At 36.2% G+C, this 16241-nt stretch overlaps 1 long non-coding RNA gene across 1 annotated transcript in view; it reads right to left on the reverse strand.

Annotated features, from left to right (window-relative positions):
- The window catches only part of LOC141361611 (uncharacterized), a 48650-nt gene that overhangs the window by 6336 nt on the left and 26073 nt on the right, over positions 1 to 16241 (reverse strand). The window contains exon 2 of the long non-coding RNA XR_012367759.1: positions 3573 to 3664. This is a non-coding gene — a long non-coding RNA (uncharacterized lncRNA). The remainder of the gene's footprint in view (positions 1 to 3572; positions 3665 to 16241) is intronic.

Consider the following 16241-nt stretch of genomic DNA (forward strand, 5'->3'; position numbering starts at 1 on the left):
GTCCGTCTTTTTATACAGTAGGTGGTTGGTCAGATCAACTGTGAAAAACTGGCAGGTGCATTCAATTGTGAGTCTTGAAAACTCACAAACACACTTATATCAGCTGCTCAATGGCTCTATTTGGTGCTCTTTCTTCTTGAATGTTCAACTTTATTTAACAGCTATATGACAGTCACACACATATACCTGTAAAGAATGCAACAGATAAGCACATATTGGATTGGTTCGCATACAGTTACCTGATCAGGGAATGGATAATGACACATATTGGCAGAATTACTGACTGAGACACCAAGCTGTGACCAGGGAGAGAGATGTTTCATTCATCACAGTGGCTTTCATAAATCTGACCGTACAACAGATAAGTGTCCAATGCAGACGGCATCCTTTTATGAACCACTATGCAGACATACTGTCAATTTTCACGCTCATAAATCACTGCGACAAGAGTCAAGGGCAGGCATGAGACAATATCATACAGAAATAGCTTTCTGACGGGAATACACAAAGGCTCAGCTCAGACAGAAAAGCACAGGCTTTATCAAACGATCTGCTTTAAGGTTATTCCCATAGCTCCTCCACATTTTATCACGGTCAAAATAAAGGAACTACACCAGTATACGAAAGCTCACCGGACTGCAAAAAAACCAGAGTAAAACCGTCTGGCAAGGCACGCATTGGTCAAAACTGACTCTGAAATCCTGCTAATGTGCCAATGCTTGCTATAAATTTTCGTTTTCGAACATGCCAACGCATTACATCGATGTTGCATAGCTAGATGCATTGCATTCTTGGGTTAGGGTATGTTACAGGCAAAAAGTCTAGATCATTAAAACAGGGATGTTAGAGATGGATTGGGTTTACGTTATGCTTTCAAGTATACAGAAACGTTGTTAATGTTTTGAGTGGCCAATGAGGTGTGATCAGGTGTTTGGTGCCACTTAGCCATTGGCTGTCCATGCAGTCAGCCATTTGCGGGACCAATGAAGATTTTTTTTAGAGACACAAGCGCTTTTAAACTCCATTGAGACACTGTGCTCTCTAGTTCTTTGCACTGCTATGGGCAGGACTGTGATGTCATGCGAAAGCTCTGATTGATATCTGCTCAGGTGAGATAAAGCCACACCCCTAAGGATGGGGCTAGATGTGTGAAGCCCCTCCCCTTACTGCCATCACATACATACCAGATCACACATCTCAACCTGTTCGTCCAACACACTCCGACATATCACAACAACTTGTATTCACACTAAACTACGTACGGTTGCACGCAAAAATACCTAGACATCCATACACATCATGCTTATACACAAACACAAAGCTGGCATCCAAGTAAAACACATTGCCTTGGAGACCTGGGTTCACTGTGATTTAAACGTAACTTTAGGGAGGGGCTCAAAGGTCAGAGATATGATGTCATAAAGGTTTACAAATGGAGGGGCAGTTTCCCAGATTAATCAAGGACTAGGTAATATTAGGACATTTAAGTAGTTCATATAAACATTCCTTACAAAAACAATACTGGTGTGCATCTTGAGACAAAACAATGACACTGATAAATTTGTTAAGATAGGTCAGTGCAAGATGTGCTTTAGTCAAACATGCGCTTTAGTCTGGGACTAGGATAAGCCCGGTCCGGAAAACTACTCCGAGAAATAGATAAGAGTTTATAAAACCAAAAACGTCAGCAAAGCATAAGGATGCACAGCAGTAACATTTATTTACCAGTAGAGGGCAGTAGCAGTGTACATGTAGTATCCTTCACATGCACTGTGTCCCAATTCGCATACATAAACTGTGGACTAAAAAGTATTACTATCCTTCACTAGTGATGAGAAAGTGCATACTTTAAAGGATTAGTCAATTTTCTTAAAAAAAAAATCCGGATGGTTTGCTCACCACCATGTCGTCCAGGATGTTGATGTCTTTCTTTGTTCAGTCGAGAAGAGGTTATATTTTGAGGAAAACATTCCAGGATTTTTCTCATTTCAATGGCCTTTAATGGACCCCAACACTTAACAGTTTAATGCAGTTTAAATTGCAGTTTCAAAGCACTCTAAACGATCTCAAACGAGGCATAAGGGTCTTGTCTGGCGAATCGATTGTCATTTTTGGCAAGAAAAATAAAAAATATGCACTTTTGAACCACAACTTCTCGTCTTCCTTCCAATACGTCATCACGTCAAGAGGTCACGGATGACGTATCAAAACTATGCCCCAGTGTTTACAAGTGTGGAGAAAGAGGACCGTTCCGACGTTGTTGTAGGTGGAATGATAATAATTAATGTCTTTGTGTCAGTTTATTGTTTAATATGGTCCGCAAATGTGCGTTTCATATATGTAACACGTGACCTTTCCACGGCATTACGCAATTACTTGAGGTCGCGCTGGCTCGTCACACAGCCGGAGAAAGAAGAGAAGTTGTGGTTTAAAAGTGTATTTTTCTTGTCAGAAATGACAATGGTTTCGCTGGATGGGACCCTTGTGCCTCGTTTGAGATCGTTTAGAGTCCTTTGAAACTGCTATTTTAAACTGCATTAAAACTGTTAAGTGTTGGGGTCTATTAAAGTCCATTAAAATGAGAAAAATCCTGGAATGTTTTCCTCAAAAAACATAATTTCTTCTCGACTGAACAAAGAAAGGCATCAACATTTTGGATGACATGGTGGTGAGTGAATTGTCTGGATTTTTTTTAAGAAAATGGACTAATCCTTTAAAGTATGTGCATGATATTACAACTTTATAGACACAACATCATGTCACGTCATGTCAAAGACACACCTGTCTCTTGTTCGTGTTTGCATGTCAGCGTTAAAATTGAAATAAGTCATTACTTTAAAGTTCAATAACGTAACTTTATATGTTGTTCAAAGCTTGGACAACTTCACCTGAAAAACTTGAAGAAGAACTTTAACCAATGCCTCTGATTCAGCTTTGAAAAAGCTGTGGTAGTAAATATTACCTTCAAAAATCTTGTGATAAAAATAAGGAATTCATAGGGAAAATAATCAAATCTAAGCACCTTTACTTTCAACATGATACAAAATGTGCTCATTTTTATCTTGCAAAGTTACTACATATACATTGTGAATTGGGATGCAGGCACATAAACTCAGAATCATAAAATAGTAAATTGAACTTTTTCTAAACGCTATAAAGATCGAAAGCCAAAATCGAAATGTTCAGGTCTCTGGGGAATTATCAGGCAATATCATGGGCTGAAAGCATTAAGATATTTTTATTAAGGCTTTGTTTTGAATATAATAGCTAGGTAATCTGAAAATATTTCACTTTAAGAGCCAGAGTTCAAACCGGACGTACATCACTTAACACAGTTAGCTTAGCTTTTCCAAGGATCGGATATATTGAACCTAAAATAAAGCCAGACAGGTTTTCGAGCACTTGTGATGCAATTGAGTACTTAATTAAATTAATTTTAATTTTAGTGTGTACGATTATGAAATGTGAATACGGGTTTATGTGGCACACATTGAGAATGCGTTGATAGTTTGTTCTTTAACCAAGTCAAAAACCACCATTTGTGTCACAAATAAAATGAAAAAGCCACTTACTGTACCAGGTCCTCCATAGTAGTTAGCAGTAATCTTGCAGTGCACTTATATTTTACACATACAAAGTGATCTTCTGATAATATTCTTTATCCCTAGATGTTGAAGAAAAACATAAGGAATCAATGTATACTCCATATTAAAAAAAAAAACATTGAAATGTAAAGTTACATAAAAAAGAGAAACCTTTGAAATTGTGGTTGACATACAGCAATGACACATACGCTTCTCATTCACACACACACAAACTTTCTCTCTTTGCAGTTTTGGGTTTTGCAGTATGTAAATATTCTCTAGTTTAATCAGTGGATGGGTTTGTTGCACTATTGGTGTGTGACATAAGCACAGTGGTTTCCAAGTATGTCTGTGTATGTGTGTGCGCGTGCGCGCGTGCGTCTTTTGCACTCAGAGTGTTGCAGTCTACCTTTTCTAGTATTTTTATTTTGAAATGTTGAAAAAAAGAGTACACGCGAAAAGAGTATGCTTATTGTAACAGTTTTCTTTTAATAATAATTTACAGACTATGACAGAAATAAATACATATGTTTTTGCATAACTCTGTCTGTGATGTGTCAATTTTTTGTTCTCGCTCCCAACACATACGAACTTACACTCCAGACATGAAGAAACGATATAGGCCATGACATGCTCTTAACAAAAATATTTGTTTATATTTTTACATCATTTAGCCTGACATGTGAGTTTATGATATCGCAACGGCGCACATTCACAAGAGAAAGCACATGATGTCAGTTTTTGGCACAACAAGCACACTACTAACTTACTAGTACTAGCTACAAATCAGGTAACTCACAGTGAAATTGAACACAGCCATAATGCAGACTTAAACATCAGATTTGTGTTGTAAAATCACGTACCGTGTCTGTGTAAAATGACATCTAAAAACTCCAGTCATGATCGCAGGTAAACGCGCAATAATACAAAAGAGTGACCTTTCACCTCTCACCATAATCAGTTATTCTTCCGCCTTCAACTCTAGTCCCATCTCACAAATTGCGATAGACTTTACTTTATTTATATTAAATATAGTCATACATTAAAAAAAATAAAATAAAATTTTAGTTTTGTATTAAAAGAAACTAATATATTTGCACAATTATTTTAAGAAAAAAAATGGGATTGTTTCGACTCATTGTTTGTGTGTATGTACATATTTTAGCTCGTATTAAAAAAATACGAGCTGTACATTTTCTTATATTGCCTTAGCCTGATGAATTTTTGTGTTTGTCAAATGTATTAAGCATGCATTAAATGTTTTTTTAATCAATTTTTTTATTACCATTATGTCAGTAACAATTGACATTTGAGAACATAGTAACATAGTATTATACAATAATAAGAACAAACATTCTGTTATGAGGGATTTACAATTATAAAAAATAATAAACGTAAATAATAATAATAAAAAATAAAGGAAAAAAATAATAAAAAATAAATAAAGAAAAGAAAAAACATACATAGACATAAAATAATTGTTAAATTTTTACCCAAGTAGGGGGTAGGAAAGTTCATCTAAATATTTTATCTCAAATTACAGGTGAATTCAAACCCTTATTTAAAATCTGGTATGATTTAACTGCTTTTTTGTTTTTCTTAAATTTACATAGGGATTCAGTTATTTTTTTAAATTCTGAGCAAAATGCAATAAAATTAGGTTTTGAGGCTGTAACTTTACACTTATGAATATGACCAAGCAAGCACAGGATATGAATAGTATTGTTTAAAGGAACAGAACCAGTGTTACATGACAAAAACAGGACCATTTCTTCAGTGAAGTCAATAAGGTTATTGAGTGTATGAACCGTACTAAGATGGACCACAAGATGGCAGCGCACTTCATCAATGCATTACTCTTAGAGACTTAGTGTGTTTGTGTGTGTGTTCATCATGTGCAGATATGACCACCAGGTGTAGGTTACATGGAAAATATCCTGTCAGCGATCACATCAGAGCTACCAGCATGAACTCTTTTATTTTAACAGCACAAACTTATTTCCCACCAGACCAAGTGTTTCCACTGTGACGGTGTGTGTGTGTGTGTGTGTGTGTGTGTGTGTGTGTGTGTGTGTGTGTGTGTGTGTGTGTGTGTGTGTGTGTGTGTGTGTGAAAGAGAGAGAGACGGTCCTACCCCAGGGCAAAAGCCTGTTATTCACTTTATAAGGGCATTCCTTAGCTTACACCTCCACCAGGAGAACCTATTCATAAATTCTTCCATATGTTACCTCTCTCTCTCGCTTTCTCTCTCTCTCTCTCTCTCTCTCTGCATCTGACTTTTCTTTATCCGTTCCCAGCATGTCTGTCTCCTTCCCTTTATACTATTATCCATCCTTCTTTCATTCATCACTCACCATTTTTTTTCACTCTAACGTTCATACCCCCTCACAGCTCTCCAAAAACGACCAAAAAAACTTGTGAAAGAAAGCGAGAGAATTTGGGGCAACATGAGGCAAGGGACCATTTTCCCCTCTAAACTTCAGATCTCCCCCTGAACCCACTAACCCCCATACCCACCCCACACACACACACACCCTCCCGGACTAATCCAGGCATTTATCAGCCCAAATAGAGGCACAGATAATCATTCCACCCCCATGAGATCACCTCTCTACCACCCCTGTGAGTGTGTGTGGATGCATTTGTGTGTTTGTCTTCCCCTGAAACCTCAAAACAGCACACAAAGGACACAGGAAAAGACATGACATCTCTCTAAAACATCACGCGGGACTACGAAAATGTTAAGGAAAAAACGTCCGTAGAGAATGCGTGAGACAAAGAAATGGCTGCATGAATCCTAATAATAATAATCTGTATATCTGTCTTGTTTTACAGTAAAAAATACTCAAATGTGCTTTAAAAAAGGTAAGATTTACATTTATGCATTTGGCAAATGCTTTTACATTACAATTTTATCAGTATGTGTGTTTCCTGGAATCAAACCCACAACCCCATGCGCTGCTACTGCAATTCTACCAGTAAGCTATAGGAAGAAGCAAGCAATATAACATTTTTTATTTAGCAAATGTACAGTATCTTCAATATGTTTTATGTGTATTATATGAACAGTAACCTACTCCAAATAAAAACAAAAGTCAACTTTGAACAAAAATCACTGAATCATCTATTTAAATGAACGAGAGAGATTTTCTCTCCACACAAACAAGTCTCTCTCCTTAAAAACAAAAACACAGCCCGCGAACTCATTTCTTTGTAAGTTCCCCGTCATCTGCTGGCGAGTCCCGTGCCTCGACATCACATTTTATTAGACAAAGCCAATCCCCCGCACACACACCACACACATACTCTTGAATAGTCTGCCTGCGCTTTGATCTGTTTGGCTGACAGTGGCACTTGTCCAGGGTCATGAGTGGAAATAATGACCAGAGAGAGTTCACTCCAGGAAGGACACCCCCCATCCCATCCACACACACTCACATCAGCGGGGTCACAGGGGACAATGGGGTCAACCGCACCACATCTACACGCACCCACCAACTTCCAAAACGTGGAACTGACTCCCTATAAATGAGGCTGTGGGTCATGAGGAAACTGCTCAAATGCTTCCAGATTTCACACTGAGCCTCACTAGCACACACACAGAGCTTAGAAGATATATTGGTGTGGACCTCTCCGTAGATGAATTGGTATTTATACTAAGACCCTACCCTTAAATTTAACCCTCACACACAAAACTGTCGACTTTACTAGATTTGATGCAAGACATGATATTTGGATGATAAATGACACGTCACAAGACTTTTTTAAGATGTCAAATAAATCTTTGGTGTCCCCAGAATACCAAAAAAATATTATATAGATAATTTATAATAGCAAGTTAAAATTGTCACTTTGTAGGTGTGAGCAAAAATGTGCTGTTTTGGGTGTGTCCTTTTAAAATCAAATGAGCTGATCTCTGCACTAAATGGCAGTGGCATCGTTGGATACTGCAGATTAAGGGGCAGTATTATTCCCTTCTGACATCACCAGGGGAGCCAAATTTCAATGAGCTATTTTTTCACATGCTTGTGGAGAATGGTTTACCAAAACTAAGTTACTGGGTTGATCTTATTCACATTTTCTAGGTTGATAAAAGCACTGGGGACCCAATTATAGCATGTTAACATGGGAAAAGTCACATTTTCATGGTATGTCTCCTTTAAAAACACTGGGTTGTTTAAATCTATGGCTGGTTAAAATATGGACAAACCCTACAGGTGAGTTAAATTAACCTAGAAAACTACCTTATTTGAAACAACCCATAAGTTTGGGTTAGAACAACACAGCGTATTTTAATTTAAGCCAAATGGTGGGGTTAGTCCATGTTTTCACCAATCAGGGCTTGAAACATCCCAGAATTCATTTTTAAGTATAGTCAAACCTGTACAAACACACGTTTCAAGAATACACTGACATAAACATTTGACAGATACCAATTGTTTAATTGTTTGATGTTGCACTCTAAACCAGCATTGGGTCAAAAGGGCCGAAACCAACCTGTTGGGTTGTAATTACCTATTACCTAATGCTGGGTTGTTTAAACCATTGTTGGGTCAAATATGTGGGTCAAACAGCGTTTTTATTAAATTAACCCAGAAGAAAGTTTTTCTTTGTGACCCAACAATCGGTTAAAACACCCCAACATTTTGGGTTAAAACAACCCAACGGGTAAAAACACAGCATTATTTGAGTAAAAGTGCTTTAGTCATATTTAAACCTGGCGCAGATAATTATTGTGAACCTGATATTATCAGCTTTCCATATCAGCCTGAATATATATTTACATACACCGATCAGCCATAACATTATGACCACCTGCCTAATATTGTGTAGGTCCCCTTGTTGAAACCAAAACAGCCCAGACCCGCCAAGGCATGGACTCCACTAGACCTTCCTATCAGAACCACACTGTAAAAAAAAAAAATCAGTAAAAAAACTGTAAAATTCCAGCAGCTGGGGTGTCAAAAAAATACCGTAAAGTAACGGGGACAATAAATTACAGCAATTTTCCGTAATACAAAAATATTTTTCCGGTAATTTTACATTTACACTGTAAAAAAATCGTAAAAAAACTGTCAAATTCCTTCAGCTGGGGTGTCAAAAATACCGTTAAGTAACGAGCACAATAAATTACAGAAATTTTCCGTAATACAATTTTTTTCTGTAATTTTACTAGAGCTGGGCATAGATTAATCTAGATTAATCTCATACAAAATAAAAGTAATTTTTTGCATAAAATATGAGTTTGTGCTGTGTGTAATTATTGTGTATATATAAATACACACACATTCATGTATGTATTTAAGAAACATTTACATGTGTATATATATTTATTTATATTTTTATATATTCTAAATTATATATAAATAAAAAACTATATTTAAATAAAACATTTCGTAAATGTGTATATATATATATATATATATGTGTGTGTGTGTGTGTGTGTGTGTGTGTGTGTGTGTGTGTGTGTGTTTAAATATACATAATATTTCTACACATCACAAACTCATGCAAAAAATTACTTTTATTTTGTATGAGATTAATCTAGATTCCCCTAAATTTTACATTAACACAGTAAAAACAATTCTGTAAAAAAAACTGTAAAATTCCAGCAGCTGGGTGTCAAAAATACAGTAAAATAACGGGCACAATAAATTACAGACATTTTCCGTAATGCATTTTTTTCTGTAGTTTTGCAGAATTCACTTTTTCAGCAATTTCAGTTACAGTAGCTCGTCTGTTGGATTGGACCATGCAGGCCAGACTTCGCTCCTCTCGTGCATCAATGAGCCTTGCCCACCCATGACCCTGTCCCCGGTTCACTGCTTTTTCTTTCTTGGACTACTTTTGATAGGTACTGACCACTGCAGACCGGGAATACCCCACAAGAGCTGCAGTTTTGGAGATGCTCTGACCCATCACAATTTGGCCCTTGTCAAAGTCGCTCAGATCCATACGCTTGCACATTTTTCCTGCTTCTAACACATCAACTAGTGTTTGTCCTCAAAGTATATGTCCTAAGCTCTTGCGCAGTTTTGGAGATGACACAATATTAGGCAGGTGTGATAATGTTATGTCTGATCGGTGTATGTTTAGTTGTATTTCTCGGGGGTAAATTGACACATAGTTGGCATACAGTTAGTTATATAAATAAATACAAAGAGATATAAATATAATTTGGATAGCATATTTCAGGTTTTTTGCTCTTTCACTTTGATAAACATTCATATTGAAGTCTTTGATTTGTTTAATGGACACATGGTAAATCTGAGCACTGTCTGAATCATGCACAAAATTACAGATATTGAAAAACACAGACACACCTTTACAAACACACACACAGAAATGATGTGCTCTCTTTTCTGTCACACAAACACACGCTTGTTGAACGCTCTGAAGTAGTGTGTTATGTAAGCATGTGTGTGTATGTAGGTCAGTTGTAGCCCGTCTCCACACGGCATCAGACTGTGTAATGAGTCCTGCTGTTCTGTCTGTACTGCCCATTACATCATCCCAAACTAAGTACCCACACACAAACAGACTCAATCATGTTTCCTGCGTCTTCATATGTCCTTCATTACAGTAAATAGGACGACACTAGTTGTTTTTCGTTGAACTTGGTCTTAGGCCTTGATGGCTGATTACCCTGTGACGCACAGCCCCATTATATTTGTATATATACATTGGGGTGTGTTTGGATCAATACATCAAATGGCTGTTGAATGTATAGTGTCGAAATTGTGTGTCATGCATATGATACTGAACCTTGAAAAGGTTGATTTCTCAGACTGATATGTGTGGCTACTTTAAAGCGACACACATTACAATTAATGTCAAGATTGGGGTCAGAGTTCAGGGGTTATAGGTGATGGGGCACAGCATGTCTTTGATTGGTCGTTTCTATCTGAAGCACTGTGTGAAAATGTAGACATAACTCACATACAAAAACCGCACACATACACTCTCCCCAAACTTGTTTCCTTTCTGAGCAACAAAATCACCTTTAAAATAGTTTTTATAAAGTTTGCAGCAAGGTGTTCATCAGTGCATACATAAATAAACATTTTATACCTAAATATGGTGAGGCTTCCCTGAGTCATACTGACTCACAATATACCGTAACAAAACAAAGTTAGGGGCCAGTTACACCAAAAGCGTTCATGGCAGTTGCAGGCGCCTTTTTTGAATGATATTCTATGGGCAGGGCGCGTTTGCGCGCTGTTTATGCGTGCCGAGCGCCTTGCGGTTTTTTGCCGCCTGCCGCGCACGCAATTTTGAAGGAGCGCTGAGAGCGGAGAAGCGCCCGACGTAATTCGCGTCTTTCCATTGTCCAATCGAATGAGGGGAGCTGCGGGCCTTACGTTGTGGTGAGGGAAGTTTACAGTTGCTTTGAAGAACCGGACTCCACTCGCTCACTCTCTTCTGTGTGTTTGTGCACCTCTCCCCCCTTAAACAAGGTCAGAGCAAGCGTCCTCTTTTTAAATTTCTGCTAATATGACAGTTAACAGCAAAAGAGCGCTCACGCTTCAATATTTGATTGACAAGACAGCTGACTCGGTGGTTGCTTAGCAATATGAAAAGCCGCGTCGCACTGCTCTTTTTTTAAAAAAGGCAGTGCGTCGCGCCATGGGTTTGCAAGCCTTTAAAGCGCTTTTGGTGTGACTGGCCCCTTAGGATACATAAATTAACCATGTTTTTTTTGTGAATTAATTGGCATTTGTAAAACCATAGATTTACTACAAGTACTTTAGCAAAATAATGGTTTACTGTGTCTTTTGATTTGTAGTGACGCCAACCATTTTCATAAGGAAAAGTTTAGAGCTCATCATAAACATGAATCTGTTCAACCACTTATAAAGGTTTGTGTGTGTTTACATTCAAATAAATCATTTTGACAAATTAATTTGTATTCTTTAAAGTCCCTGTTAAAATGTTTTGCAATGAACTAGCTTAAAATTATTTAAACAATATTTACTATATTTAGTATTGCTAATATATTGATAGATTTGATACACATACTTATTTAAAAGCACACAGTATTTATTGCTGCATGTATTTTGCCATAATATAACAGTGTTACTAGACTTATATAAAAAAAATCAACTTTTTTATATATGTTATCACAGGTAAAAACTTAAAGGAAAACACCACCGTTTTTTTATATTTTACTATGTTTTTACTTCACCTTAGATGAATTAATACATACCTATCTTTTTTCAATATGTGCACTTTTAATCTTTGTACAGCGTTTCTTGAATGTGTTAGCATTTAGCCTAGCCCCATTCATTCCTGTGGTTCCAAATAAATTTTTATTTTGTGCCTAATTTAATTTAAATTTAATTTCTGTCCTACTAGTTCATTGTTTCCCAAACAGTTTTGAAGTAAAAAATCATACGGCACACCATTTTAACAATAAGCATTTTTTCAATTAATAAACCTGTATTGCAATGCTTAAATGACTTGTTAAACTGTAATATTATACTGTTTTAATGTGAAACTTGATCTGGTAGCTAGCTTCGAGTGCTTTTTCAAACACTGTGGCAGTGTTATTTTTCCATTGCACACCAAACAAGTGGTCAAGTGCTTTCGAAACACTGTACTAGTGGCACTAAAAGAAATGGTTTCCCAAACGTCCCCTCTCTCATTTACTGTATATTGGTCAGTCAAACAGTCCCATCCCAAATTCAAACCATTGGTTGACCCAGAAGTTAATATGTCTTTGGTTAAATAAACCTAACTTTACTGTGAAAATCTATGAAATTGTGTGAAATATAAAACTATAAACCATTTTTTTTTTTAAAGTTTCTTGTCCCCGCTTCATGAGAGAACTTGAAGGGATAGTTCACCCAAAAATGAAAATTCTGTCATCATTTACTCACTCTCATGTTGTTCTTAACCTGAATGAGTTTCTTTACTCTGATGAAAACAAAAGAAGATATTTTGACAAATTATGGTAACCATGGAAACAGTTGATGCTACCCATTGACTAGTAGGAAAAACAAATACTATTGTATTTAATGGGTACCATCAACTGTGTGCTTACCAACTATGATATAAATATCTTATTTTGTGTTTAACAGAATAAAGAAACTCTTACAGGTTTGTAAGAACATGAGGATGAGTAAATGATGACAAAATTTTCATTTTTGATGAAAGCCGAGACAAAAAATTTAGAATAAATGGTTTATAGTTTTATATTTCACACAATTCCAGATTTTTCAACGATTATCGTTAAATTATAAGCTATATAATAATATCATCACAAGGTCTATAATAAAAATGTATATTTCTGAGTGGACTAGTATAACACTGTACTATTTTCTAGAATTTTTTTCCGAGCTTATCCCCTCACACAGGAGTGGACCGTATAGTGCTGCATGTGTTAGCTCATTTACTGGATTACACATGTGCTATAGTGTGTGTGTTTGTTTGTTCTTAAGTGGCCGTACGAGCGTGCCGGGTGTACGTGCTACAGGAAGTGTCACCACTAGTTGAGGGGTTAAAGAGTTGGACTGTGTTGTTAGTATGGAGGTCGTCGTGGTAACAGGAGTGGAATGTTGAGACCTGATGTCCCCAGTGGGGCCACATTCAGAGAAGGACCCTGCACATGCTTGATGGTCTTCCTGGAAATCACCCCACCATTCTCATAAAAATAAAGGCTCCTTAAAGGTTCTTTGTTGGGCTGTATAGTTCTGTAAAGAACCTTTGATATCCACAGAACCTCTCTGATGCACAAAAACTTATCTTAAGTGAAAAGAAGTTCTTGGGGCTATTAAAACGTAAGAAAGAAGGGGTTCTTTCTCTAAAACCTTGTCTAAAAAGGTTCTTCTATGGCATCGCTGCAAAGAACCCTTTAATAGCACCTTGCACACACACACACACACACACACAAACACAAACACACACACGTGTTGGTTTTACTATTAGTGTATAGTCATCTCATTGACTTCAATTACCTGATTACCAGGCTAATGATCTGCTAATCTTAAAACCAATCATCACATAAACATGTTTACATTTACGCATTTAGCAGACGCTTTAATCCAAAGTGGCTTACAGTGCATAACAAGATAAACATTTTATCAGTATGTGTTCGAACCCATGACCTTTCGAGCTTCTAAAGCAATGTTCTACCACTAAGCTATACACTGTGAAAAAGTATTTCGTTGTGCTTACATTCTCATCTACACAAAAATGGGTTTCATTCACTAAAAATTAGGGTAATAGACAGTTCACATCTATATTTTATAACTTGAGCCAATAAAAAACAAACATTTTTGATTTTACATTTATGTTATTTACTGGCAACAGTTTGTTCAAAGTTAAATGAACATGAAACATTTTCAGTTTTTATCTTCTACAGTAAGTTACTGGCAACTAGCTGCATAATTACAGCAATTTTTTTACAGGCAAAAAATATATTTTTCTTGTTGATTAAAGTCTATTCATGGTAATTCTAGTCCAGTTTTGTTAATGTTTTAAGAACGTTTGTTGGTTGGGTGAATGTAAGAGGAATGTTACATTCTATCATGTGAAAACTTTTATAAAACATTATTTCTTATTGTTCTGTAAAATATTGCTGTAGAAAACACTATTCGCTTATTAGGTTTTGTTTGATTTAAAGTCACCATTATGGTGATCAGTGATTGTTTTAGTTGGACTATTGACTCTACGCTTGCTAGCTTATCCTGTGGCTGCTACAAATTATTGTTTAAAACATGTATGTTGTGGTAAAAAGAAGCCAATGGTGTAATAATCACAGTGGTGGTTAGTATCTGATGCTTAAGAACATCATCTAATTAGTATGGACCTCAACCATGGTGACAAAGAAATGTAAAGCTTCATGCTGCAATGCATGCTGGGTATTAACAAATTACAAATATCATCCAGGATTCCCAGCATGCACTGCAGGGTGAATAATTACAATTTTTACTTTTTTTGTCACCATTGTTGAGATTCATACTCTGATTCTTGATGTTTGTGTGTCTAAATGGAAAATTGTTTTTTTTTATGTGCAAATTGTCAGAATTATAAACTGCTGTGGGAGTGCTAAATCTCCTACTGTAGTATCACATTATTAACAGAAAAAAGATGCTGTTGGTTAATCAAACACTAAATCCAAACACTAAATCCATGAATCAACTCACTAGATGATGATCTTAAGCATCAGATAACCACCACTGTGATTATTACATTATTGGCTTCTTTTGACCACAACAAATGTGTTTTACATAATTAATTGTAGCAGCCAGAGGATAAGCTAGCAAGCTCAGATTTAAGAGTCCAACTACAACAATCACTGATCACCATAATGGTGACTTTAAATAAAAACAAAACCTAATAAGGGAATAGTGTTTTCTACAGCAATATTTACAGAACATTCAGAAATAATGTTTTATAACAGTTAAAATGATAGAATGCAACATCCCTCTTACATTCACACAACCGAAAAAAAAACTGGACTAGAATTACAATTAATGGACGTGTGTCTTACCGGATGTAGTATCATGTAAGCTATAACCTGCCCAACCTAAATTATGTCCCATTTGATACCTGTTTAGGTGCTGTCACCCTGTGTTGCCAGATATTAGTACAAAAAGAAACAAAATGGCCATAAAGAAAAAAACTTCAGACCCAGAAATAAATCAGAGACATTGCTAAGAATAACATGCACATTCTCACTGTATACATTTCCCAAAGGGTCACATTAATTGCTAAAACATTAAACACTACGTCTAAAAAGGATTTTCACAATGGGATCTGGCAACATTGCATTTTAAGTTAAAATTAAACAATTAAGAAATTGCAAGTTATGTAAACTTAAGAAAAATCTGAAACATCAGCACCACAAAATATTTTTACAGTGTACAGGAGCACAGGAAACATGTTAATGTTATTACAGTACATTGATATTTGTGCATTTGGTACATGTTTTTATCCAAAGCGATTTATAGGGCATTCAATCTATACATTTCCTTCATCAGTATGTGTGTTCCCTGGCATCAAGCCAATGACATTTAATTCTCCCCCCTTTAAGTCACAGGAAGACAAGTAAAGTGAAACATAGTAATAATGCCTGACACTATAAAGTAATTTTAAGATATTTCAATATATTTTTAAAACATTTGTGTAGAGCCAGACCTCTAAACACATGAATATCACAGTTTTAGAGCGTATACACTAACATCTGCAAAGAAAGTACACTTAGGATTTACTGTATGTTTCGTTTCTTCTTTTATATTGAAGTAGGTGAGCAGGGCACAATCTACACAGTGTTTATTGTAACACGGCTACTTTACATATTTACACAGGGCGAGCAATCTGTGCTTTTGGTCTTTTTCTCTTACTGTCAGAAGATGATCTCCTGTGAATTTGTGAAAACTTTTTGTGTTTTGGTTAAGATATTGAACAAAGAGTGTTTTGGAGGCGTGGAAGTAAATTTCTTTATCTTTTGTTTTTTTCTGAGTTGGGTGTGCAAGTCACCAAATCTTTATATTATTTTAATCACTGTTTTGTTACCTAAAACATAACACCATTTTGAAACATGTCAGCAACTCCTAGTAATTGATAACTGGGATTGAAAACATTTTTACACAGCGGGGTTACAGTAACACAGTGTTACAATTAAGCCTTAGGTATAATGATAATGAAATGAAA

Source organism: Misgurnus anguillicaudatus, chromosome 24 (genome assembly GCF_027580225.2).
Source record: "Misgurnus anguillicaudatus chromosome 24, ASM2758022v2, whole genome shotgun sequence".
Taxonomy (NCBI): Eukaryota; Metazoa; Chordata; class Actinopteri; order Cypriniformes; family Cobitidae; genus Misgurnus; species Misgurnus anguillicaudatus.